A 27,786-nucleotide genomic window follows, 5' to 3' on the forward strand; every position below is an offset into this window, starting at 1 on the left:
TTTAACAATTTGAGCCCAAACAAATTTCTTTCAAATAATGATACCACTAGTAACAGTGATTGGAAAAATACAACACAAGACCAAAAAATTTTGTACAGGGTACATTTAAGACTCCTTATAAGCAGACCTTAATATGTCAATTACAAAATAAAAGTGCATTCTTTGATCTTATCTCACTAGTGTTTGACTAGTGGTTTTTGTTAATAAACATCTCGCATAATCCAAGAGTTGCATGCTACTGTCTTCCAACTATAATATTTCCTACAGCTCAAAAGATAAATTATCAGTACATCAGAAAATTTAAAACAATAATAATTTTATTTAATTACAGTATTATTTCATAATATAAGCCCCCAGTAATTTCTTTCATAGATTCTACCACTAGTTAAACTCAGTAGGAAAACACAATTTAAGACAAAATATATTTGAACATTTGCCATTTAAGAGCTACTCTCTTGATGAGAATGCCTCGTTTGTTAGTGGCAAAATATATATTACGCATTACTGTTCACAATATGGGAAACATAATAAAGCATATGATGCTAATCACTCTTAGCTTTGAATAAAATATAAAATATTGAGTATAATACACGCATAGACGTGTATAGAAAAAAAACAATCAGTTCAATTTGAATTTTTCATTCCATAGTTTTTTAACACAGCATTTTAATTCATGTTTTATCTTACACAGTTAAATAACGATAATTGCATGTAGAGCAACAGCCATAAACATTAATCAAACCATAGAGTAGTCATGGATATATAGGTAAACATATTTTCACATTAAAGAAATCAGAAGTATTCTAGTCATCACAGTCAGAATCAGTATCTGTTTCTAAGCCACTACCATACACAGTCTCTATCTCACTATCACTATCACCTATTTCTTTGTCATTTGACACTGAACTACTATCATCATCCATAGCAGACACCACTTTCTCTGGAATCTGATCACCATCAAACATCTTAGGCTCATATTTTGATTCCATCAAAATCCAACCATCAATTTCAGATGGATCCTGTTCAATCATGTTTGAGTTGGCACTTGACCACATTCGAGCAACAAAAGAACACCTTCTTATATGCTGAGAAAGCTCAGCTTCACAAGGTGGGATGAGACACCCATCAATACCACTCAACCTTTCCAACATATTTTTGCAGCCAGGTTTAGGACTGAATGCCCTCTCAACGACTTTGTAGCGGTATTCATTCAACTGACATTGATCTCCCTTAAAACCATAGAGGCATGCCGTAAATCTCTGGAGAGCCTTTTCAGCAGTAACTGAGATGTTTTCACATGTTCCCATCTCTGCAAAAGCAGCCTGGACATCAGCAGACTTTTCAAGTAGTCCTAGTGGACGCACTTTCCCTTTTCTAACAAAGGCGGATGTATAGTCAGAGCCCGTGAAGGCATGAAATCCTGGCAAAGCTCCACAAACTTCCACACCGAGCTCTTTTGCTAGTAATGTTATATCAATATAGCGCCGTGTGTCCTTCCCAGTTGTTCCAACATCCATCCAAACTTTCATTTTGTGTTTTATGACATGATAAAGCAAAATAACAGCAATATCAGTGTCAGAAGCCCTGACCACAATATTTCTCGATTGTTTTTCTCTAGCTGCATGGTATGCATGTAAACATATCCTAGTATCAGCCTCGTGGTGATTACAAGCCAAATCCTGGACGGCTTCTCGAATGACTACCCCTGTTGGTGATACATGAAAGCTGTGACATTCTGACAAATGGCCCAAATATATTATCCTACTGCCAATCAGTGTGGTATATTCAGGGCGCTGCCATTCATGAGCTAAAAATTCTGCTAGGCTCTGCTTGAATGAGTTGGACTTGAGTCCATCTGCCAAATTTCTGGGACAACGTTGTTCTGGTCCAGTGATGAGGTACCCTTTATCTGTGGCATTCCTTCTCATTCTTTCAGAGTCTTTGATAGATGGTTCAGCATAAGTGTCGAACAGTATATCAATTCTTATTTTTGACAATGCAGTTACATTCATTAAAATCAATCTTGCAAGGCTACCATATGTTGATGTTTTTTGTCCAACCAATGTATGTAGAATAAAATTGCCATCAACAATGCTGACATCTACAGTCTCAGGAGCCTGGTGATTCAACCGTTTCTCAAGGTTCTGAAGCAATGTGCTCTTGTTGGTTTTAGCCATACTGCCATCAGTTGAGAACATGGACAATGGTATAGGTGTCAGAGGGTAAGAAAATGTGGTCCTTAAGTCAATATCATCTTTTGAAGCCACTACTGCCAGCCGTCCCATCAGATCTCTTGTGCATCTTAGTTCTGATATTTTTTTGTTGGTAGTTCTTTTGTTCTTTGCACATTCACTTTGGAAAGTTAACAGCTGTTCTCTTTTGATTGGCTCTTCAAATCTGCTGGGGTGTTTTATACAGGCTTCAACAAATGTTTTACGTCGGTCTTCCCCGTTGACTTTCACTGCTAAAATAGATTCTTTTACAGAAGATGAAGCTTCTTTACCAGTGAAGATGTTGTATAGGCTATCATTAGTACTACTGTCAAAGGGATTACAGCATTCTTCTATCATGTGCACTAACTTCTCCAAATCTCCCTTATCTCTTTTTCTTCTCGATGCCTGTAGATCATTCACAACATCTTCTTTATGACCCATCTGTACCATTTCTTGTACTTTACTGACACAAGCTGCCCTAGTTGCCTTTGTTACAGCCCATCTCAAACGAGAACTGTAGTTGTTTGTCATAGCTGAGATGCCAGTCATCCTCGATGCTGCATCTGCATTAACTGTCTGCTCGAGGGTAAGGTTGACAGGGATTCTGCTAAAGTTGTGATCTGTCCTTCTGACAGAGAATGCCCCTCCTTCAAGTATTTTTCGAAGTCCAGGATGTGTCTGGTCTATGTTAAATCAAGTCTAGCTGGAACTTACTCATCCACCTAGCATAGTTGACATGATTTACCATAAAGAACAATCCAATGATTGGTGTCAGAGCCTCTATATACATATTGATGTCATTTGTCCTTACAGCTCTGTCCAGTTGATGGAAATTGTGCATGTAATCTATATACATAAGCCAAAACTGTGCTGTTGCCCCATGCTTTCCAGATTTTGTTTCTTCACGAAAGTATTGATATTTTTTCAGACAATCAAGGAAAACTTGTGATGACTCTACTTCTTTCCATTCCACTGTCTTGTTTGTCAATTCTTGTAAGAGATGTGAGATGTCATCCCTCTGGTGATATGCATCCAAAAACTTTCTGAAGTGTAAAATTTCTAAAGAGAATGCAAGTATAGGATGCAACCGTTTGCATCGGTTGAAGTTTTTTCCTGAAATAAATCCTTTAAGAGAGCCGGGAGCAAGGACATCTGTTTCTGTAAGAATTTCAGGACCACCAGAATAATCAACAATTTTTCCCAATGCTTTGAAGAAAGACATCTGTAGGTGGAATACTCCAGGCATGATGAATACTCTTTTATATTTTGGTTTCTCTGTTTCTTGAATCTGAAGGGCAGGTTTTGCTGCATTCAAATCATATGTCACCACTGCATACTCCTGACCAACTTCATCAGCACACCTGATACTGATGTCTAGGGTTTCCTGAATTACATCTAATCCAGTTATTGGCTGTCGCAGATTTGCCATGTAGAGAATCTTTTGCTTGGGCAGCTTGTCTTTGTAAATTTGTGAGTTAAATCCTACCCACATTGGTACTTCTAGATTAATACTGTGACACATCATCCATGCAAAATCTAATCTATCTGCAATGTCATTTCTGGGAACTTGGCTTTCTGTCAGGCTATAGCTAAAATCACTGATTCTCGGCTTCTTTCGATAGGGGGTTAATGGTAGATCATCTAGCTGAAGTTTCCTTTTTGAAGAGTTAGTTGTTATGGATCGAGAATGCTCTCCAATAGGCTGGGAATCGCCTATTTCTTGATAGAGTATACCCATAGTGTCGTGTAGAGTATCTGACCCCGACAGAGTGTTGCACAGCTCATCATAGTTGTCAAAAGCTACACCCATTATTAGGTTTTTCTTTGCCCCATCAGGACAGGACTCTTTGCGGTTTATAATTGTTGAAGCTAAAGAGGTCTGTAACTCTTCTATACAGTGGTAATTCAATGTATGACCAAATCTATTTAATAATGTTAAGAGCTTTTTACTCCCAGTCATAGACTTAACTGCCAAACCAAGAAGTGTGTGCTTTGCTGGCTTAACATTTCCTTTAAATACATTGAATAATGCATCCTGGCTTGCAGAATTAGCAGTACGCATGACTTTTTCATTGTGGGTTTTGAAACTTGGTCCTCCGTGCAGTACTTGAAAAAATGTCATTAAGAGATCAGGTGGCTTTGCTTCCCCCTTTGCCAAGTCTTCAACTGTAATACAATTTGAGAATTTAGTTAAAGCAACATCTTTTATTGCCTTTTGTAGAAACATTGCTGCTTGAATTACTGTATATTCAGGTGAACTTGCAAAATCATAAGCAGTTCGTATTGATTCATCTGCAACTTCCGAACTATACAAGATTGTTCCACTCTTCCGTGATGATTGGGTGTTTGCTTTAATCTTTCCTTTGAAATTTTCTAGTACTGCTCGCAAAAATGTCTGAGCAGTGGAGTAAGGTATATCATTACTGTCATCACATAGCATACAATACTGAGTGTAGATTGATGTCAGTAATTCTGGTCTCTGCTCATTAATTATAGATTTCTCGATATAAAAACAAATGTCTTTAAAGCTTGAACCTGTAGCATTATCATTGTCCTTTTTTACACCAGATTTCCTACTAGCCATACGAAGATAGTTAGATCTACATGAATGGTGGTATTTTACCTCCTTAGCAATCATATCAATCCCAGATATTTTCGCTTGCATAATGCTATCACCTTGAATTATTGCTGCCTCTTTTATTGAATTTTCCGCTTGAATTGTCTCACATGAACCAAGATTTTCAAGGATTCCTGACTTTGATCTAAGTCTTTCAGAATTACAGAATAGGCAGACATTTTTGAAAATTCCTTGGCTGTTCTCTGTAGCTGGTGGGGTTTCTGACCTTAAACATTGGGAATTTAGATTGTCTGACTGTTGTGTTTTATCAACTGAAGTTTTTGCGACAGCAGTAAAGTTACTGTAGCATTTAGGGTGGTAGCCATCACTGACATTAGGTTCATTCGGCAAATTTTTAATTATTCCATAATACTTGCTAGAACTGAAATTTGTCTTTCCTTTTCTCACAGCTGCAGCTTTCATGACCATCGACCATGTCATCTCTTTAAAGGCAATTACATTTGCTGCTTGTGAATCCTGTGAGTTCTGACCCCTCAATGTTTTGGAGTTTGTTAAGTTTGCTTCTGAGGTAGCTTCATTGTGAAAGAGGCATTTAAGTTCAATTCCCGGGCCTGAATGAATAAATAAACATACCATCTTAATGATATAAACAAAAATTATTTGAAATTATACAATAAATGTGGAGCTATATTTCACATAGAATGTTTAAAACAATATCCATCAATATAAAGTATTGTAATTTTTTAACGTGTTCTTAGATATAATTTCTCATGTAAATCTTTGTATGGTATAGGATATTATGATAATTTTCCTTGATAGAAAAAATTATAACTATGATGTCTATTAATTAAAAATATCTAGCAAATCCTTATGGTGCTCTTGATGGTTGATATTACAGAAAGGTTATTCAAATTAAAAAGGTTATGATGAAGAAAGTGTTATTTTTTTTTAATAAATGGATTAATTTAAGGAACCTACCTTCCTGATCGTTAGTTTTTTTAACCTGATGCTGTCCCGCATGAGGCAATGAAATCTCATGTTGTTGATAACTCTCCATTTCACACTGATTATACATTGAATTTAATCCTTCTAACAAATTTGATTAATTCACATGCATCTGAAATAAAAAGGTACACGTTATTTATACATATAGTACAGAAACAAGTAGCATATAATGCAGTCAAAAATGTTAAGAAATGTCTTGTGTAACACTTTATTTCAATATTGTCTTCCAAATAAAATCATGCTCAATTAAATAGTCAATATCTGCAGAACTTTTGTTCTGTCAATGATGGAAACTGGAATATTGATAAGTATGAAAAGTATTATTAGATAGACATCCATTTTATTTTCTAGAAAATTATCATGGGTTTTCAAATCCTCTTTGCGAAACACATATTAAAGATAATAATACAATCATTATTTTAGATTGTGAATTGGATGGGAAGATGGGATTTACCTAAAATAATGCATATTACATCTGAAATTCACGCACCATTAGCTTTCACAATTAAGTTCATATATATGACTTATGCTGTACATACTCATAGACAATAAAACTTTGTGAGTAACCTTTGGACTCTTGGATTATGCGAGATGTTTATTAACAAAAACCACTAGTCAAACACTAGTGAGATAAGATCAAAGAATGCACTTTTATTTTGTAATTGACATATTAAGGCCTGCTTATAAGGGGTCTTAAATGTACCCTGTACAAAATTTTTTGGTCTTGTGTTGTATTTTTCCAATCACTGTTACTAGTGGTATCATTATTTGAAAGAAATTTGTTTGGGCTCAAATTGTTAAATAAAACTGTAATCAGGTCAAATTAATTAGCGTCTTAATTAGCTGATGTACAGGTAAATTGTGTCTTGACTTGTTTGAAATGATATTAAACTTGGTAGATAGTAATATGCAACTGAAATTTTGGATGGGCTATGTTGGTTAGATAAAGTGCAATCTGGCACCAAAAAATGCCCATGGTAATTAATAAGGGGTCTTAAATGGCCCCCGTACAAATATTTTTGGTCTTGTATTATATTTTTCTCTTCACTGTATCTAGTAGTATCATTATATGAAAGAAAATAGTTTGGGCTTGAATTGTTAAATAAAACTGAAATTGGCTGTAATTAATTAGTGTCTTAATTAATCAACGTACAGGAATTTTTGGTCTTAACTGATGGGATTTGAATCCTTATCCAAGGGCCACTTGATAAAATGTTATTTGATGTTTGGGCTCAAGTTGTTAAATAAAATAAATTTTGATGGGGGGTTTGAGGGGCTACCCCTAGTCACCGTACAAGCCATGTCACTTAAGACTTGCCTCTTTGTAATGACACCCATAAAACGCATGGAATCCAATGCTCAAACCTTTCGGGCTCAAATTGTTAAATAAACTTAAGCTAGCTCCCAGACTATTTGTTTCGTTAGAATTTCATCGCCACGACTATAACAACAACATACTGTACTGAACTTTACAGTGTTATACAGACTACTGTAATATGAAATATTTAGCAAAAGGTAAGGAGGTGTATGTTGCGTTTATGGATCTGGAGAAAGCATATGATAGAGTTGATAGGGAAGCAATGTGGGATGTGATGAGGTTATATGGAGTTGGTGGAAGGTTGTTGCAAGCAGTGAAAAGTTTATACAAAGGTAGTAAAGCATGTGTTAGAATAGGAAATGAAGTGAGTGATTGGTTTCCGGTGAGAGTGGGGCTGAGACAGGGATGTGTGATGTCGCCGTGGTTGTTTAACTTGTATGTTGATGGAGTGGTGAGAGAGGTGAATGCTCGAGTGCTTGGACGAGGATTAAAACTGGTAGGCGAGAATGACCATGAATGGGAGGTAAATCAGTTGCTGTTTGCGGATGATACTGTACTGGTAGCAGACACAGAAGAGAAGCTTGACCGACTAGTGACAGAATTTGGAAGGGTGTGTGAGAGAAGGAAGTTGAGAGTTAATGTGGGTAAGAGTAAGGTTATGAGATGTACGAGAAGGGAAGGTGGTGCAAGGTTGAATGTCATGTTGAATGGAGAGTTACTTGAGGAGGTGGATCAGTTTAAGTACTTGGGGTCTGTTGTTGCAGCAAATGGTGGAGTGGAAGCAGATGTACGTCAGAGAGTGAATGAAGGTTGCAAAGTTTTGGGGGCAGTTAAGGGAGTAGTAAAAAATAGAGGGTTGGGCATGAATGTAAAGAGAGTTCTATATGAGAAAGTGATTGTACCAACTGTGATGTATGGATCGGAGTCGTGGGGAATGAAAGTGATGGAGAGACAGAAATTGAATGTGTTTGAGATGAAGTGTCTGAGAAGTATGGCTGGTGTATCTCGAGTAGATAGGGTTAGGAACGAAGTGGTGAGAGAGAGAACGGGTGTAAGAAATGAGTTAGCGGCTAGAGTGGATATGAATGTGTTGAGGTGGTTTGGCCATGTTGAGAGAATGGAAAATGGTTGTCTGCTAAAGAAGGTGATGAATGCAAGAGTTGAGGGGAGAAGTACAAGAGGAAGGCCGAGGTTTGGGTGGATGGATGGTGTGAAGAAAGCTCTGGGTGATAGGAGGATAGATGTGAGAGAGGCAAGAGAGCGTGCTAGAAATAGGAATGAATGGCGAGCGATTGTGACGCAGTTCCAGTAGGCCCTGCTGCTTCCTCCGGGGCCTTAGATGACCGCGGAGGTAGCAGCAGTAGGGGAGTCAGCATTATGAAGCTTCATCTGTGGTGGAAATGTGGGAGGTTGGGCTGTGGCACCCTAGCAGTACCAGCTGAACTCGGTTGAGTCCCTGATTAGGCTGAAGGAACATAGAGAGTAGAGGTCCCCTTTTTGTTTTGTTTCATTGTTGGTGTCGGCTACCCCCCAAAATTGGGGGAAGTGCCTTGGTATATAGATAGATAGATAGAAAATATTTGTAATCTATTTTATATGAAATGGGGCTATTTTTTTTTTAAATTTACATTTACGTATGTAAAACTCTCTCTCTCTCTCTCTCTCTCTCTCTCTCTCTCTCTCTCTCTCTCTCTCTCTCTCTCTCTCTCTCTCTCTCTCGTAAATTGTTTTCCTGCTTTGCTACGTATGTATGATTTTATATAGATATGGTAAATATTATTTGTAATAACATATTTTATAAAAGCTTTTACTGTAATATCATTATTTATCACTTTCATCATGCGTATTAAATGCCTTCGTTTGTTTATTGAGCGTACTTTGACGCCGTCGTTTCAGGCGGCGTCATGAAGAAAAACATTTCATTTGGAAGTCCTAAGAAAAATTAAGTAAAACATTGGTAATAACAAAATCAACATACTGTACTGAATAATCAATATAATCGATGCAAAAACTAACCTATACGCAGATGTGTAAATGCATTTGTTTCTTCATTATGATCAGAGATAAACTTAAACAAAACATTGGTTGCCATTTTTTATCGTGCTTTTTGGCTGTTTAGGAAACGCATGATATAAAGTCTCCTCTAATATTTGTGCCTGTTTTAGTTTAGGGTACTGTAGTGCATTCATTAAGTGTTCTGTACATTAAATGTTAGTTTGTTAACAGTACTACGTACAAGGGAAGGTTTTAAAAGTCTGAATATACATGTTAAATAAATAGGTAAATATGGTGTCACTACTTCGCGGATTTTCACCTATCGCGGTCGGGTCTGGAACCTATCTACCGCGATAAAGGAGGGTTCACTGTACTGCATTTTCTTGTAGGGATCAATGTTTTTGGCCAATTGAGTTACATGCATACATATACAAAGGCATTTCCCCCAATTTTTGGGGGTAGCCGACATCAAACAAATGAAACAGAAAAGGGGACCTCTCCTCTCTACTTTTACTAATTACCCTGGAAGTAAGAGGACATTTGACAATATTCTTCGTATACTCATTCTCCATTGCCATACGAATCTCGGTAGTGAAATTTTTCAGGATTGAGTATTATCATCCTCTATCCCCATCTATTGGGTAATGGCCATACCCCCTTGAATGGGGAAGGGTTGCATTCCTGTAGGAACAATTGATTAAATTGAAGTGATACAGTATTTATTTTTCCTAACTAGATAAAGTGGTTTTGATTACCCACCATATCTCAGTTTAAGTTGTATTGTACTCTTATAGACTGTTAGTATAAAAAGAAAAATTTTCTTGCTTGAAGGTTTGTATTTTTCTTGCTATGTTAGCCCCCATCAGCTCTCAAAACTATGGGTTTTTCCAGTTATTGTCTTTTGATAGGGTTATGGGAATAGGCTTGTGGAATATAAAAACTTGAATATGAGTTTTTGCCAAATATCAAAAACTTGAAAAACACCATAAACTACTCCCTGTCCCAGTCATATTTTGTCCGTTGTAATTATTTTACTGCAAATCAATAACTTGGAAAAATAAAATATGAACCAGTCTCCATAAAAGTACGCAATTACTATGATTTAATGGACTTCCCCCATTAATTTCCCATTAACAAGAACAGTATGCTCCACTTGAACACAATGTAATCTGAAATCTCAAATGGAGCATTGAATGTGCTTCACATTGTGATATTGGTTTAGACAACTTCAAACAAATGTTTTTCATTGGTAGGTTTTCAAAAAAGGTATTTTAATATTTTTAATGTTTAATACTTGAAAAGTTTTACAAAGATGATTCAAGTAAATTTTCTTATTCTATGGTCATAGCTTTTATTTCATTTGGTTTGTGCTGTGAACAACACAAAGATGAAACTTGTTGAAGTTCTTGTTTATGTTCATGGCTGGGAGGACTAACTAGCATTTTAACAATTTCTCTGTGTACAAAATACAGTACATGGTGTCTATAGTAATCAACAAAATTCTGAAAATAAAAAGGTTAAATGCTCCAACAGTGTATATATACTTGGACTTAGTGTAACAGTGAAAATTATTAGTTTTATGAAAGTGTTTTTATACTACAATTATGATATTTTACAGCAGGATTCTGGAACACCAGACAACCTCCGCCATCAATTACCTTCAGCAGTGGCTTACAAGTCCTAGATTTGGTTACCCTTGGATATGTGGTAGGTGCCCAACAGGCTGTCCAGCTACCCCAGCTCCTTCACAGGACAAAAAGCATTGCTCTCTTTTGGTGTAGCAGTCGTGCCATTGTGAATAGGAATCTACACAGTACCCGTAAGATGAGGTAAGCCACTCGCCTGATTAACTTGAATAGAGATGTTTGGTATTTTAGTCTCTCCCATGGACGGAATGAGAAACGTATGTATGAGAAACTAGTTTCTCATACATTTAGACCCCATATCCTTAAGATTTCTGGTGGGGACCAGGCCTAACACCTGTTATTCATGTTCAGACAGTCTTGAGGTTGAAAAAGTTACTTTTGCTTCTCTAGGACCATATTACATTTATTATCTTCCTGGTTGGTTAACCAGAAAGTTTTAGTCAGGTACTTCTGCCCTCGTAAGGAAGAGTCTCCTATTGAGGAAGATTTCGGTCTGTATTCGTATCGGAAGAAGTAGAAAAAAAAAATTTGTATTCCGAACTATTCCTAAGTCTTTGAAATTAAACTGCCTGACTTGGCCAACAAAGTGGAAATTTCTCCATCTGGCAGCTGTTAGGGCCCTACTATTCATTCACCCATCCTGTAACTGTTTACACCTCGTTAGTCCTATTTATTTTTTCCTAGTTATACAAATGTTTAAAACTATAAAATATACCTTGTATAAGTCTTTTTCTTCTGTTGCAATTGTCCTTTAAAGCAATGATTATTCTACTCCATATCAGTAACTTCAAGAAATATGTAAAAATCACCATTAACTTTAAATCAGGGAAAATCTTTATCAACCACAGTTATTTTAATTTAGTTAGGCTGTGGCCCTAAACCCTTGATTTTTTTAAACAATAACTTTATGCTTTACTCGCACTTCGTACTGTAATTTGAAATTCTAAAACGGTAATAAATGGGCTTCAAACTGTAATGTGCAGAAACAAATAATTTTAATTTGGTAGGATTGCAAAAGGCATTTGATTATAGGGATTTTTTTTTCTAATGAAGGAAAATTTTAAGTTCACATTATAGAATAGGATTAACGCATATTAACTAAATATGTAAAGTATTGGAAAAATTTATATGGTTTCTTTAAGATTGTCAATATTGTGAAGCCAAGAAAATTGTTAATGAATTGCTGCTACTGGCTATAATCCTTAACTCTTATTCCTATAGTCACAAAAGGCCTGTATATAATGTATAATTTTAGTTCTGTGTAATAATGATAATTAGTAGTTGTATAAAGTGTTTTTGCCATGAATAGTAGTAGAGAAAACAATCAAGAATAATTTGAAAAAAAAACAATAAAAACAAGATACTCTTTCTAATGGTAAAGAAAAGTGACCTTTGCTAAGGTTTTCATCTGGTACATCATCTTGGTTTTACGCTCTATTAGTAGCGCATGGGCTTTGAATTTCAGTGCATCTCGGGATCCAAAAATTTTTTGCCCTTGGACTACAGTAAACAGGATGTCAACATCTCGCCTACCTTGTTTTCCAAATTGGAGTGAAGCATGTCAACACATCACTCTCATTTTTGTAAAAAGGAATCTAATACATTGGAATCCAAGGGTCCATAATTTTTGCTTTTCTTTTTCAGAATAGTATTCTCTATTAAGACCTCCGCACCAAGAAAACTTCTTGTGCAGAAGTCAACTCATCACTCTCATTATTGTAAAAAGGAATCTAATACATTGGAATCCAAGGTTCCATAATTCTTGCTTTTCTTTTTCAGAATAGTATTCTCTATTAAGACCTCCGCACCGAGAAAACTTCTTAGCAGAAGTCCCGGCTGAAACCTTTAGTAGCTCTACGGATGGAACACAATTAATAACAAAGGAAGGCCTTGACCTATCAATGGAAGTTGGATTTACACTGAGGGTTTTTTAAGTAAGTCTTGGGATATTTTGTGATCCTGTTAGCCTTGGTTAACTTTGTAGGATAGATAATTCATTTCACTTAAGACATGCCATTCACTAGCAATTGTCAGCTGCCATGAGAGTAGAGGTGTTTTGTTGTTTTCTGTTACATTGCAGATACGTGGAGACCACTAACAGCAATGGGTTCACAGTCTGTTTTTAGTTTCTAAACTAATATGTTCCCTGCTGGGGTGCTAGACACAAACCCTTTAATCGTCCATATAGACCCCATTTTTAACTGAGATGATAATGAATATCAGGATTAAGTGTTCTTCAGGAATTAGTTTTTCAGAAAACATTTTAGAGGTACAGAAAGTGGATAAAGGTGCAGAAAATTTTCCTGTACCTTGACGATTGCTCCTTCATAGTATGTACGTAGAAGAATTGACCGCCAGACAACGTAGAAGTGGTCTTTGCCGTAGACGTGGTCTTCCGTTCAGGGGATCGTATCCACTTATAGACTATCTCTCTCATCTGAACAGGAGTCATATTCTAAACATGATAAAATGATCATCAAAAGACTTATTCCTGACAGAGGAAATCTCCAAGCTGGTAAGCAAAGCAGCTGTGGAGGAAGAAATGAATGATTCTCCTGGTTACTCTGCAATCTATTCCTAGTTGAGAAGCAGACGGTCAGTTGGCGACTCGTCATAGACCTCTCAATTGAACACCTCCATTTTGCAGACAAGGTTCAAGATGGAGCCTCCGTCCTATGTTCTCTAGGCCATCAGGAAGAAAGACTACCTTAAGACCATAGATCTGAAAGATTCCTACTTTCAGGTCCCCTATTCATTCTACCTCAAGGAAGTACCTTAGGTTTCCCTTTGGAGACAAGCTGCTCCAGTTCATGGTGCTGTTATTTGGCCTGTCAACAGTCTCCCAGGTCTTCACTTATGTTGGCCTCATGGCATGGGCATCAGGCCCATAAGATACCCAGACGACTGGCTTTTCTTGGCAGTCGCAAGCTTTTCTACTTTGAACACACAGACTGGAACTGTGCAAGGAGTTAAGGATTCAGCTGAACCTACAGATGTCCAGTGTCCTGCCCAGCCAACCCTTAAAGTATCTGGGCAATGACACACTCAGTGCAAGCCAAATCTTTCCCTTCTGCAGAGTGGCAAGGTTCAGGACTTAGTAGCAACTCTCCGGAAAGGGGACCTCCTTTGTGGCCTGACTTTGTAGAACTTGTTAGGTCACCTCTCCTTGTTAGAGAAAATTTCCCCCCTGGGTGGAGATTACATCTGTGCTCGGTACAGTATCCTCTGAAGACCTAGCGGTCGCAAGCCTCGGAACATTCGGTAACCCTACTGCGAGTGCAGAGTACCTCAAGAGGTGGTATTAAACCATCTGTAGTTGCTGAACGAGGAAAGCCTGCTAGAGGTAACTCCCCTATAGTCTCCTCCTTCACAGCTTATCCTGTTCAGATGCAGCTCGCCTGGGATCAGGTGCTCATAGAAGAAAGAAATGGATCTAGGGTCTATTATAAGTAGGGAAATAATTGATGGCCTTCCAATTTTTAGTTTTATAGAAAATAATGTTAATTTTCTACTGTATTTTATTTGAGCCGTTTATAATTTAGCTTTATTTTAAAATTTATTTTTATTTACAGAAGTCTATGAGAAGTACTGCGAGAAGTAAAGCCATAAGTCAAAGGAAAAAAATGGCCAGAAAGTTATCTATCTAGTTGTATGCATGTGCCAAGAGGATCTATGGAACTTGATTCACCAATGTGGTTGCTCCTTTTTTTTTTTCTTTTTTTTCTTTTTTTTCTTTTTTTCTTTTTTACAACAATTGCAAGGTATGATATTTCTTAGGTGATTGGAACAGTTTAGAATTATTGGTGCTAATTCACTGTAGCTGTTATTTTCTTTATAATTTGAGGACCTGTAAGCATTACCCAAAATATTATATATTTCAAATTGGTTTATTTAGAGGAAATAGAAATTAAGAGGCTAGTAAATCCAGATGATTGTGTGGTTTGAATGTAGATCTTCAAATTGTTTGCTGTATGCCTAGGACTTTCTACATTATTTAACCAGTCGCATTTTGTTGATTTTAGCTGCATTGCTTCAAGCAGTACAGTTGGCCCTCCTTATTCAAGGGGTTCAGGTAACGCACACCTGTGAAGGTGATAAATCTGCGAACACGTGGTGCTCTATGGTTGGTCAATTCCTAACCAACCAAATCACTGACCATTGCCTATGTGCAATTAATAACTGATACTAGGTAACCTAGTGTACTGAACTATATTGTGTTAATGTGGTGTCTCAGTATTTTAGTTCATATCACCTTACAAATGTAATTTGACACTACATTTACTGTACCAGTGTATGAACGGATCAATAACCGTACATTTGTGCACTGTACGTACAGTACACGGTAAGATGATTTGATATGTTGCCATGCTATTTATATATATATTAAAAAACCTGTTGTATACTGCAAAACTTGCTGATAATATATTTTGTTACTGTAATATATTTACAGTACCATTGCATCACAGTTTGCGTAGCTGAGGTGAGATAACATTAAGTAACCTCTTGGTGAGGTTGACTTGGAACCCACCAACGCGTTACACTTAGTCTGTACTGTACAGTACTAAATTTTGTATACTGTATAGTAAAGTACAGTATTGTCAATAAAAGATTTATAAATATCCTTGAATATACAGTAAATGCAATCGCCCTATTATCCTGTTTTTAACCTTATGATTACAAGGTTATTAAAGCAAAAGAAACTAGTGCCCTTCTTTGTAGATATGATTGAGATAAAGTACAGAAATAATTGATGGCATAACAATGGAAATTTAATCTTTGTCTTTTATGACAAATTTTCACTATTTTGTTATAGGATTGTTTTTATTTGTGCATTAATATTTATTTGATCTTTTATTTACTATTTTCTTATTTTCAGAAATTACATTCCCAGGAAGGCATTGAGAATAATTGATTTAAAAGGAGCCATCTTGTGGAATGTACCACTCATGAATGTCAAGAATTAAATCTGCCAAGAAGAATCCTTTGAAGCTCAATTTACCAATTTGATTGTAGGATTTTGCCGTCTACAAAATTACAAGGTAGAACATTAGTGAAGTAGATAGATAACTGTAGGAGAACAAATATTTTGTGCCTAAATTACTTAACTATGTAGGTGGTTGTTACTATTATCTTTGAACTTGGTGGTGTCCCTGATTGGCCTTTGCCGTCTTCATGTTTCCTCTTTTCTGAATGGTTGGTCCCTGTTCCTTTCACATATGCTTCGTTAGAGTAGGAAATGTCCTTGAAATAATCCTCTTGACTTTGTCTGTGGATTCCAGGGCTGGGGAGATTTCATATAGATAAAACTTTGCATTCTGTTCAGTTTGCTCACTGCTATTGGGATGGTTGTATTCTTGAAATGCTCTGTCTCATCAAGCAGGTTTGGCATACACCAGAGCCACTCTAGTCTTGGGCATTATCCTTTAGTGGTATGGCAGGTGTCCGTGTTGGAGAAATTAATTCCATGGAAGGCTAACACAGTTTTTTTTAGGAATTTGGATAGTTTATATTTTCATTTAGTTTTACTTTTTGTTTTCAGTCTATTTTTATTATTCCCTCACCCCCTAAAAAGTAACTTGTGATTTTTCCCGTACCCCTAGACCAAATGGCGAACCCCCAGACTCTAGTGACGACCCCTGCTTGTTTCGATAATTGAAAATTCTGTTGACTTTAAAAATAAAATGTTTCCTCCAACAATATTACTTCCAGTTCTGTTACTGGATTGCTCCCTCTTATCGAAGACCCGAAGAGTTTAAAATTCTTAGGGGGGGAAATGAATATGAGAGTTGTATATTGCGTAGGTATTTCCCGCAATATGAATTGTGAAATATTTTAAGACTTTAAACCTTTAGGGAAAATTGCAAGTTTGCAATTAACTTTGAAATGACGGAGAATTCAAAGGTGTTTGTAGCTAGGTAAAGCTATACAACATCTCAAATATAACTAATTCAGTATTTAACTATACCCAAGGACATTGGAGAGAAACTGGGTACAATCCCACAAGGTAAATTAAAGAGATGACAATGAAACAGAAGCAGTGCTGCTTACTGATTTTAAACCCTGCTCATCTGGTTTAATTGAAAGGCTATCAACACAAGACTTAAAATGAAATAAACGTTATAATTGATTGGAAAAATCTGAATCTGAAGATCTCCTCAGAGGGGGACATGGAAAGGTGTCCTCCCAATGTTTATAAATTTAGCACAGAATCAATGGTGCTATCTTAGTGTTTACTTCTCCTTATCTGCCAGAATATACAAAGATCCATTATTCAAAAATAACTAGAGAAGTTACATCTTTGTCCTGTCCTATGTTATAAATGCTATGATTTTTGGCGCATATATATCGAATGCATTAATGGCCCAAAGTTGTTTCAAGTGTTTAAAGTTCCATATCTTCACTGGAGATTTAGAGACCAAATTTTCATTTTGAAGAAGCTCGCTTGTCAAATTCACGTATGTTCCAAGTATAAATAGGAACAATCAATAATTGAAACTGCCAATACCGAACATATAACCTTTGATGCAGCAAGGAAGAAACTTATGGGAGGTGCCTCTACCAATACTGCATAAAGCTCAGCTATACTTTTGTATTCCAAGAGTGTAATTGAAAATTCTAAAAATGCACAAAATTCTGATTCCGGTACTGAACGGGTTTGATATAGTACCAACTCCTGATACCTCCAGGGATACAGAGGTTCTTGTGAGGTAGATGGTTAATAATAAAGAATGTGAGCGAGCCTGTAGTGAATTCTTGTAGATCACAAGTGAATATTTTTTTTATGGTAGAATCGCTAAACAGTTTTCAATTCGCCAGTTTCATGTTTTAGTTTGGCAGGTAGGCTAAGAATGATCCTGTTACTGATTACAGTTATAGTGTTTAAGCACTTGCCCACGTTAGTCCATTTTAGATTTCATTGTAGACATAGATGCTGAACTAGATGTTATTCTCACAAGATTACAGCACCTACATATAGGCGTACTGGTTAGGTCAGTAGAGTATTGGAAAATACACAAAAGCTAGTTAGGACAGTCAATGACTGAAAATAAGATAAATCAATTTATAAGTGTAACCCTCCTAGAGTTGCTTCCTCGACCTCATGACTCCCAACTCTCTTCTAATGTGTGGTTCAAACTAATAACATATTTTTCTGTTTTAATTTTACAACTGTTTACCTCCAAAAAATCATACTCTGAAATAATGAAATAAAATTTAATCCTATAAAATGTTAGAAAAGAGATAAAAATTTAATGTAACATTTATAATTTTATGATTTTAGCAAACTGAGTTCTCTACATGGTGTACCCCAGGGTAGTGTGTGAAGTGGAACTCGTTACATTGGCAATTATGACGTAGTTGCTGAAGTGCCCCAGGTAGTGCAAAGTGGCCTCTACGTTAAGGACTTTGCAATGTACTATGTTATGTCATCATCGACAAAGAATTTCAAAGAAGTGAATTCGAAAAATGTAATTATTCAGACATGAATACAAAGCCTTCGCTATTTATAAGGGGTATTACTTTCAGTGAAACTAAGACTAGCACTGATGATTTTTAGCGAGGGATGGGGATACCCCGGCTACCCTGCTTTCTCGCACACCTGGGTTGTGCGACCACTTTTCTCTACCTCAGTAGAGTATGGTCATCTGCCACTCCTATTGTTTAAGACTTAATTTTCTTTCTCTTTACAGTTTTGGGACTGTGGTTGCTGATTGGATTCCCATGCGTTCTTGTCCAGGTCCCAAAGGCTGCTCTTGTGGTATTTGTCCTCCTGGAGAATGACCCTCATTGTCTGTGACCAGCTTGGCGCAGCCACTGGTTTTCAAGAGATGACCCCTGTTGTGAGTGGTCTACTTCCCAGTGGGGAGGTTCAGGTGACGGAAGAAGGCTAGGCATGATTTTTCTGCCTTGGGCTCTTCTCTGAAGTCGAAATCGGTTTTCTGTTTCTATCCCACAATCTCTTCCCAAAGCTGCTCCTCTGCCAGTCCCCTCTGGGGAATGGCAGAGTAGCAGCGTAGCTATGGTTACTCGGATCAACCTTGTAGGTCAAGGAACGGTGCTGACTCCCCTAGCAAGTCAACCATGCCCCTTTCTCTAAGGAGTGCCTGTGCTATTTTTCATATCTTGTCTTTTTGGCCATCTCTGGGCATTGATGGGCCCCCTTCTAAGGACCTCCTTTTCGGGCTCTTTCAAATATGGTGAGTGGAGGTTGCCGTCATTATTCTCGGGAGGTCGATCCTCCCTCTGTGGGCGCAGGTGCTACAGCCAGTCGGTCTGATTTTTGGTCCCTCGGTGACAGATGCAGAGTATGTTATGAGTTCACCAGGGGCAGTGGAGGATCAGTCTGAAGCAAGTTCTTTTCCAGTGGAATGTGTCGTTCTCGCAAGAGATAGCTTTTGGGCAGCGGTCTCTGTACTATGCTTACTCTTCTTCCCCAAGGGGACGGGGGGGGGGGGGGGGGGGGGGGGTAGGGCGTTAAGTGCTTTTCTCCTCCTTGAGAACAAACCTCTCCTCTGGGAGAAGAATCTTTTGAGCTTAAGGGGATAGTCCGCTATGTCCTGCATTCTTTTCCTAATGATTCAAAATACACTTATGTTTAACATATAATACCTTATCATATAAAAAAATCATTTAATCATAAACTTTAGATTTATTAGCAAATAAATTTTTAAAGAACATTTAGGTACCTTTTTCTCCATTAATGACACCAATTGTATTGAAAATCATACCATCAAAACTACTAAAAAAACAAATAATTCTGTATTTCAGATTCTCTAGTTTCCCTTTTCTTCTCTTTTAATGAATTTTTTTTCTTGATTTTCTTCGTCCATCCGTAAAATAATCATAAAGAGAAAAAAGGAAAATAGAAATTTGGTACACAAAATTGTGGGATTTTTATTCCTTTCAATGATATCTTTCTCTCTAAAATCAAACAATAAATGAAAAAAATGTACCTAAACTATTATGAGCTCCCAAAAATTTGCTGTAATTTTTTTTTTTTGGTTTATTTAAATCAAGATAACATTGCAATAAATGATGGATTGTGTCAAAGAAAGTTTTATGGTTTGTATTGTATGAAAAAACACTTGGTTACATATTTTTATAACCCTCAAGTGCCCTCCCCAAAGAAGTGCCTTAACCCGTTAGCTCCCATGTTCCTTATTATCTGTTATTTCTTTTAACAGGTACTGACAGCAGGACCCTATACCCAGTAGATAGACAAGTAGAGGTAGAAGAATAGGAATATAGGCAAGATGAAGTTGTCAAAAGATGTTACTCAAGGCCTGTTTTGTTATACTTTTTCTAATTTAGGAGTAAATAAAACTTTTATTCTTACCACTGACCGAGATTGTACCGTCATAGTGTAATTGTTTCTTTTTCATATATTGGCACAGTGTTTCCATGGATAGTGGTTCACATACTTCGTCCCCAGAAATAGATGAACATGAAGTGGCATAGATAAGTTTTCAGTAGCAGCCAAACTTTTAAGTTGTCAATGCCCAAACCTAGTTGACTGTTCATGCAGATAATGAACCACAGTGTTCCGGGGTTTTCCTTTAAGCTTGGAGGTTTTTACTTTCATAAGCCTGGAACTTTCTCTTCATAATATCTACATGAAACAGAAAGGCTCTGTCTTGATGTTAACAATTAGAAAATTTGCATCACAAACCAGATAGGGCTTTATCCTGAAAAAGGATTTGTAGCGATATATTTTTTTTGTGCGAGTGACTGACAGTGATTGTAGCTACTGGAGTTTGCTGCTGAAAACATTTTGTGTCGGGACACTTAGTGTAGCAGTAGTGGTGTTTGTTGAGACAGTTGGACCACCCAGGCAATACACACGGTAGCGTTTATGATGTTCTATAACATGTAGATTTTTGTAGCATAGCGTTAAGAACTCAGGAATGATAAAAACTTTTTTTTTCTTTACACAAAAAAGATATTTTTCTTGTGTTTATGAAGACAGCATTCCATTCTAGTACCTTACACCATTGTGTCCCCTTCGCGGCCACTAATATTTTTTTTTTCTTTTCCCCCCCCCACAAAGGACGACGACGGTTTATTGATATTTATAGAAAAAAGAAAAAAAAACAAATTTTTCACTCATATATAAGTATTTGGTAACATTGAAACCGCAAGAAGATTAGTTTATTAATAGGCCATTTATTGTTCAATACATGTTAATTACTTTGGACTTGAAAAAAGTCTTTAGAAATCACAGTTGCCATAAAATCGAAGGCACTTTGCAGCTGGATTATTACAAAACTTATTCTCATTTGTTATAACAGTGCTAATTTTGTAAAGAATGTAATTTTGAAAGTCTAGAAAAAACAGAATATTCTATCCAGTATTAGCATGGTAAAAAAAATTATATAACATATCAAGTGACACTTTTTCACCATTTGGTAATGCGGATTTACAAAAATATTACAGCGTTCATAATTATCGCTTGAATGGCCTATCAGTATTTTGCTGATAGATAATATAAGCATTTTGAACTAAATCTAGAATTAATGTTTATTGTTCCTGTGAGTGATGTCTTTTGTGTTGGTAGGACTTTTGCTAGAGGATGAACCAACAGGTTCAATGTCAAGATCGTCTTCATAAACATCGCTATTAGTATTATAATCATCATTATCATGCTCACTATGGCTGTCCAAATCATTAGCACTTGTTTCTGAATCATAAAGATAATCAATATCCTTTATCCTGCCAACCGATAACAAAATCTCGATCGATAAGCCAAACGGCACCTACCCCCATCGCCAGCGGCACATGCTTAGCACACTCCTATAACCTCAAAGTATAAGATTTCTGGCAACTTTGCCTTGTAAACGATCACTGATTGGTTAGAGTAGTCTGTGACATCAATAGAAGGCTGAGCTAAAGGCATACAAATGAGGGAGAAAGTATATTAAAAATGCATCCACAATATAGACGCTTGCAAGTTGATGGCAATTAATGCATCCATTATATGGACGGTTCGTCCTTCGTGGGTTAAATAAATCTGAAAACTGCTTATCTCTGAATAATATAATGCAATTATGCTTTTAGCTGGGTCCCCTTGGCCTGTATAAATCAAGGGGTGGTGCCCAGTGCTCCGTTCTCTTGACCTGTTACCTAGATTTTTGGGTATTCCAGTTTAATTTTTTGTGTAGTAAACATGTGTGGTCGAAATTCATTTTGGGTGCTACCTCTGGCCACAGTCTGCAAACCACAACATTATAATAACCTTAGTTTGTACTTTGTTTATTCCTACATGAGGGCTCCCTAAACCAGGCAATTAAACCCTAAGTTGACTACTACACTATATAAGGATGTCAAGAGTTGCCGGCGGCTTCTCATTGTTGCCAGGGTTTTAGTTAGAATGTTCTAGTTTTGCATTTTTTTTTTTTTTTGGGGCTTTGTGTTCTTTCTTTGACCATGGGTAACATTGGCCTTGCTATTGTGGGACAGCAAGACGAATGGAAAGGAGTGACGTTTTACTAAACTTGCTACAGTCACAAAGTTACAGGGTGCGCATGGAAAAGTAGCCCCGGAAGGGAAACTGCTCAAATCGCCAAAATCGTGCTTTTTACACAAGACAAATTATCAAACAATAAGGCGGTAGCCTAAGGAAGTATACAATCATAAACATTAAAACAAAGCTCTCAAAGAGCACAACATTGAGACAAAAAGCCACTGCGTGGAACGAATAATAAAATAACAGTTTGCAGAAGTATGTCCAGGAAAAGAAACACACAATGGGGAAAACTATGTCCTTACAAGTTGCCTACCCCCCTTAGACAGCGGCATCGGAGAAGGTAGATGCGATTAATTCCTGTATCGTAGAGGGCGACGTAGTTCCCCTCTGGTGCTTGAACGCAGGGGAAGGTTGCTCTGCTTCGGAGGAATCTTTTTCTTCAGTTGTTGCGTGGTTTCCCGCTTCGTGGACTTTAGTGAGGCGGAATCCTGGGTCTACCAGGGCCCGCGGTGAACTTATCGTTGCTTTCAAGGAACGCTGGTTTTAATCGGTTGATAGTCGCCCAATCTTCTTGTCCATGGACGATCAAGAGAAAAGATTTGGCTGTTCTTCTGATGACCTTGTAAGGGCCGCGATAAGGTCTAGTCAGGGGCTGGCAGTGAGCATCGATCCGGATAAAGACGTAGTGGCAGTTGTCTAGGTTCTTGGGCATGAAGTGTCTGGTCCTGTCCTCGTATGTTACAGGCATGGCCTGAATTTCCCAGCGATCTCTCTGGCGATTTGGCTTAGTGTCGTCGGTAGTTGCAGGGAAGAACTCGACAGGGACTGTTAAGCGCCTCACCGTAGACCTCCGCAGGGGAACGTTCGCTGTCTGCCCGGGGAGCGGTGCGAAGACGACCCTTGGGAGTTGCGCATTCCAATGTTCGTCAAGCCATCAGGGCTGCATTGAGAGTGCGATGGAATAATTAAAGGGTTGTGTGTATGAAAAAACAGTTTGGGTTGGATGTGATGAGACAGTACACTTAATTTTTTTTTTTTTAGCCCTCAAGTGCCCCCCCAAAAGGTGCCTTAATCCATTATTTCTTTTAACAGGTACTGACAACAGGCCCCTACCCCCAGTAGGGAGTGAAGTATAGGTTATTCTTTTAAGTATATAGGAAAGATGAAGTTTCTTATTGCCTGTTACCATTGTGTTTAGTGGTCGATGTTGCTGCTTGCCTTTATATCTTGCCTGTTAACTGGAAGTACTTTACTTTGTTGTTAGACCGAATAACTCAAAAACCAGTGTTTTTATTTTGGATAAGTATAAAAAGTTTGTGGAGGGGATGTAAACACAGGCATTATAAAGCAGTGGTCTATTGCTCGTGTTTGGCTGTCAACGCCGTAAAGTTGATGACTATTTTGTTTCGGTGTACAAAGTATAACGAGCAAGAATATCGTTACATGAAATTGTCATAAACATTAATAGTTCACAGGAGCTATTGAAATGAAATATCTGTTTGTAGGTCCAGGAAGTAAATTCAGATGCTAGGAAGAGAGGGACTGTGTTCGAGTTTAGTCTAGTCGTTCCAAAATCATGAAAATCCTTTCAAGAATGAGAGAATTAGGCACTAGTGTTGTTGGTCAGAAAAGTTTTAATAACAAAACCTTATCACAGTGTGGGTTTACAATTGGAGATTTTCTAGACATTGCTATCATAAGCCCAAAGAGACCTGCACAGCGTCCTTTGTGGCTAAACTATTCAGAAGCTAAGATTTTTTAAGTAACTTTGCAGCCCAATGGTAGACTGGATATTGATAAGGACAGTATTGCTTTAGGGAAAACTATTGCAGTACAGTATTTTCAGTTTTTTATTTTGTTTCTAGATTGTTGATTTCATATTAATTGTTCAGGTTTATTACTGGTCATTACAGATGTCATAAAATCAGTGTTGCGCGGTTCTCCTTTAAGCTTGGTGTAGGAGTACTGTAGTGTTGTTTGTCAAGATAGTTGGACCATCCAGGCAATACACAGTTGCACTTATGACGTATTAAAACGTAGATGTTTGTAGCATAGTGTTAGGAACTTCTCTGGAATGATATTTTTTTGTTCCATTTACAAATAAACATTTTTCTAGTTTTTAAGAAGACAGCATTTCATTCCAGTCACCATTTTGTCCCCTTCTCAGCCACTTTTTTTTTTTTTTCTTAGTATCTGTTTTTTTTCTTTTTACTGAACCTGAAAATGACATCTCTGAAAAAAATATAATGCAATTACATTTTTTAGCTGGGTTCCCCTTTGCCCAGTATAAATCAAGGGGTGGTGCCAAGTGCTCCGTTTTCTTGCCCTTTTATTCAGATTTTTGGTTTTCCCCAGTTTTACCTTCGTGTAGTGAACGTTTGGGTGTGGTCGGAATTCCGACACTAAGCAATTTGGGTGCTATCTCTGGCTACAGTCTGCAAACCACTACAGCGACGAGTTCTCTCGACCATGCCATTTGCTGCAGGGTTGTATGCCGTGGTGCTGTGGAGTGTCATTCCCCTCAGGTTTGCCAGAGAGAGCCAGATCGCTGACAGGAAGGCAGAACCTCGGGCCGTCGTGATATCGTTGGGAACTCTGAAGCGGCTGATCGAACTCGACAGCGGAGCTTCGGCGCTGGCGTGGGTGGTTGCTTTGGACATCAAAGTCTCTTCTAACCATCTTGTGGAGCGGTCGACGATCATCAGGAGGTATGCAGAACCTGAAGGCGACAGAGGTCCCACAACGTCCACGTGGATGTGTCCGAATAGTCTCTTGGGTTGGGGAAAATCGCGTTCTCCTGACTCAGTATGGTGGTTGACCTTACTCATCTGGCAGTTAATGCAAGTTTTCGCCCACTCACAGGCATCTTTTTGATTCCCGGCCAGATGAATTTCTCGTATAGTAGATGGGCCGTTGCGAGCCCCGAGGGGTGTGATAATCCGTGGACGACGTCGAAGATCTTCCTTCTACAGGAAGCAGGAATCTATGGGTGTGGGCGCCCTATGCTGGTGTCGCAGAGGATGGTTTCCCAGTCTGGGTCGAGGGGAAAGTCCTTCATCTATAGCGTTGATGTAGTTTTACGATAGTCCTAAGCCTCTGGGTCGCTCTGCTGTTCTACGGAGGGGTTGGCGTAGTCGATCCCCAGGTTGACTGCATTGATCTCTATTCTGTAGAGGGTGTCGGCGACGGGGTTGTTCTTCCCCGGTACGTTTCCCAGTCTGGGTCGAGGGGAAAGTCCTTCATCTATAGCGTTGATGTAGTCTTACGATAGTCCTTAAGCCTCTGGGTCGCTCTGCTGTTCTACGGAGAGGTTGGCGTAGTCGATCCCCAGGTAGACTGCATTGATCTCTGTTCTGTAGAGGGTGTCGGCGACGGGGTTCTTCTTCCCCGGTGCGTAGGTAATAGTGCATCCGAATTCTGCGATGGCTGTCGGTTGTTGGTGAGAGGACCATGTGTCTGAAGACTTCCTGAAAGCATGGATCAGGCTGGTGGTCTCTCTCTCTCTCTCTCTCTCTCTCTCTCTCTCTCTCTCTCTCTCTCTCTCTCTCTCTCTCTCTCTCTCTCTCTCTCTCTCTCTCTCTCTCTCATATATCTAAGGGTTGTAGAAGGGAAGTTGTGTTTAGTGGAAGAAGGAAGATGCTATTGACACAAAATAGCACAGTTAATAGAGATTTGTCCGTTTTCCTCCCTCGTGCCTGCTTAACATTTTTAGCTAAAATGTGGTTTTAGGCATCCTTTTTTACTGGAGGCCCGCCTCATTCATATTGTAGACGGCATCTGGGTGGTATCCTCCATCTTCGATTATTCCCTTCAGGATGGTAGGGAATTCCTTGGCTGCAATTTCATCCGCAGAGTTCCTCTCCCCTGTAATGTTAAGATTACGTATACCCTTCCTCTCTAAGAACCTGTGAAGCCAGCCGGTTGACGCCTTAAAGCCAGATGGTAACACGTTTCTTGCATATCGGCCTGTAGAAACTTTTCGCTTGGTCAATGATAGTGTGTTTGTCTAGGCTGACACCTTCGCTCTCCTAACCGTTCATCCATAGAACAAGAAACCGCTCCATCTTGATAAGCTCCTTGCTACTCGTGGATGCATAACTCCTTGAGTCTAAGCTGGATGATCCATGGGAGTCGCACATTTTCAAAATTTGCTCTTTATTCTTCAAAATGCATCTCACTGTAGACTCATTCAGCTGACGGCCAATAGCACAGTTGTTGTTTCCTTCTGCCTTCAACTTAATGACAAGCTTTTTTGTCTCGATGGGACAAGTCTTTCTTTTTGGCTTCAGGGTCGGTACAGACATGATGTGAATTATCGGAATGTGTGCAGATCTTGACAGTGCGATAACTAGCTAGCGACTGAGAATAAAAAAAAAAAGAAAAGAGCCCAATTGACGATGCTGATGAAGAGTGTATCGAATACAGATTTTTCCTTAATTTATTTTTCCTACGTTCTGTCTAATCCTATGTACAGTACATTCTTGAGTAAAGGGCGAACCTCAACATTTCTTAATGCTACTACACTTTAATTATAGATATTTTACCACCTATTTATAATCTTTATTTATGATATACTCTTTAGTAAAAGCTCTAGATATCACTTGGAGGAGTAAATGTGTTTATGATTGACGATGAAACTTAAAAAAAAAAATTTCCTTTTAAGGCTGCTTTTTTTTTTTTTTTGTAGGATAAAACACTAAACAAAATCACTCTTCTTTCATTTATTTTGAATTTCTATGGATAAATAAAACATTAATTATAACATTATTATTACATAATACTTGGTAAGATATCTTTTGCCACAAAAGTTAACCTATAAACATGTTATAATTGGTTGGCGAGTTTATGATCGGCGATGGAACGTACTAAACAAAGTAATGGGTTTGGTTGTAGTGACATGTTTAGCAATAGCATGATATGAAAGTCTTTATTCAATTTAATTTTTGGTTTCAAAAGTACTATACAAAACGGATTTTGAGCGAAGCGAAGAATCTATTTTTGGCTGAGATGGCCATGTCGTCCTGATGGAAGGTTCCTTCAGTAGCTTCGTTAGGGTATATATGACTACAGTAGATATTCCCAGAGAATTAAACTAAAGGTTTCACAGAATTCCAACTAATGGTGCGAGTACCCTAAAGGTGTCTCTCTAGGATATCGTATATCAACAGGGGACGCATGCATTAACACGCCACATGGCTATCTGCACCCCACATAGCGTTTACGCTTGGAGGGGGAAAGGTGGCGAGATAACTGAGGAGCCGCTCCAAAGTTACCCTTCTTAGTTACTGTTACGGTACTCGAAATGTAAACAAAACAGCAGCCATAGCTGTCTGCCATACTGTGTGACGTCACATCCATCCTCATTCCGAAGTCCATCTTTCTACCGGCCTCTGCGATACAGTATAGCAGGGAGGGGCCTAGTAGGCTGAACTGGAACAGTCGGGCGGGTCCATCAGGAAGACATGGCCATCTCACCCAAAAATAGATTTCCGGGGCGACCTGTGACGGCCGGTGAAAAGGGTCCTTTACACTTTTCTAATATAAATCTTCCAAATATACTAGAGAAAGAT

At 38.1% G+C, this 27,786-nt stretch overlaps 1 long non-coding RNA gene across 8 annotated transcripts in view; it reads left to right on the forward strand.

The window, feature by feature from the left end:
- Nucleotides 1–27,786, forward strand: part of LOC137614312 (uncharacterized) — a 190,843-nt gene that overhangs the window by 24,541 nt on the left and 138,516 nt on the right. For 5 of the 8 annotated variants that reach the window (XR_011039066.1, XR_011039069.1, XR_011039064.1 and 2 more), the window contains exons 2-4: nt 10,728–10,938; nt 12,535–12,689; nt 15,632–15,794. This is a non-coding gene — a long non-coding RNA (uncharacterized lncRNA). Of the gene's footprint in view, nt 1–10,727; nt 10,939–12,534; nt 12,690–15,631; nt 16,299–18,034; nt 19,206–19,937; nt 20,250–27,786 lie in introns of those variants that run through there. The other 3 variants (XR_011039067.1, XR_011039065.1, XR_011039062.1) reach the window with 3 other exon arrangements.

The sequence above is a fragment of the Palaemon carinicauda genome, chromosome 20 (assembly GCF_036898095.1).
Source record: "Palaemon carinicauda isolate YSFRI2023 chromosome 20, ASM3689809v2, whole genome shotgun sequence".
NCBI classification, from domain to species: domain Eukaryota; kingdom Metazoa; phylum Arthropoda; class Malacostraca; order Decapoda; family Palaemonidae; genus Palaemon; species Palaemon carinicauda.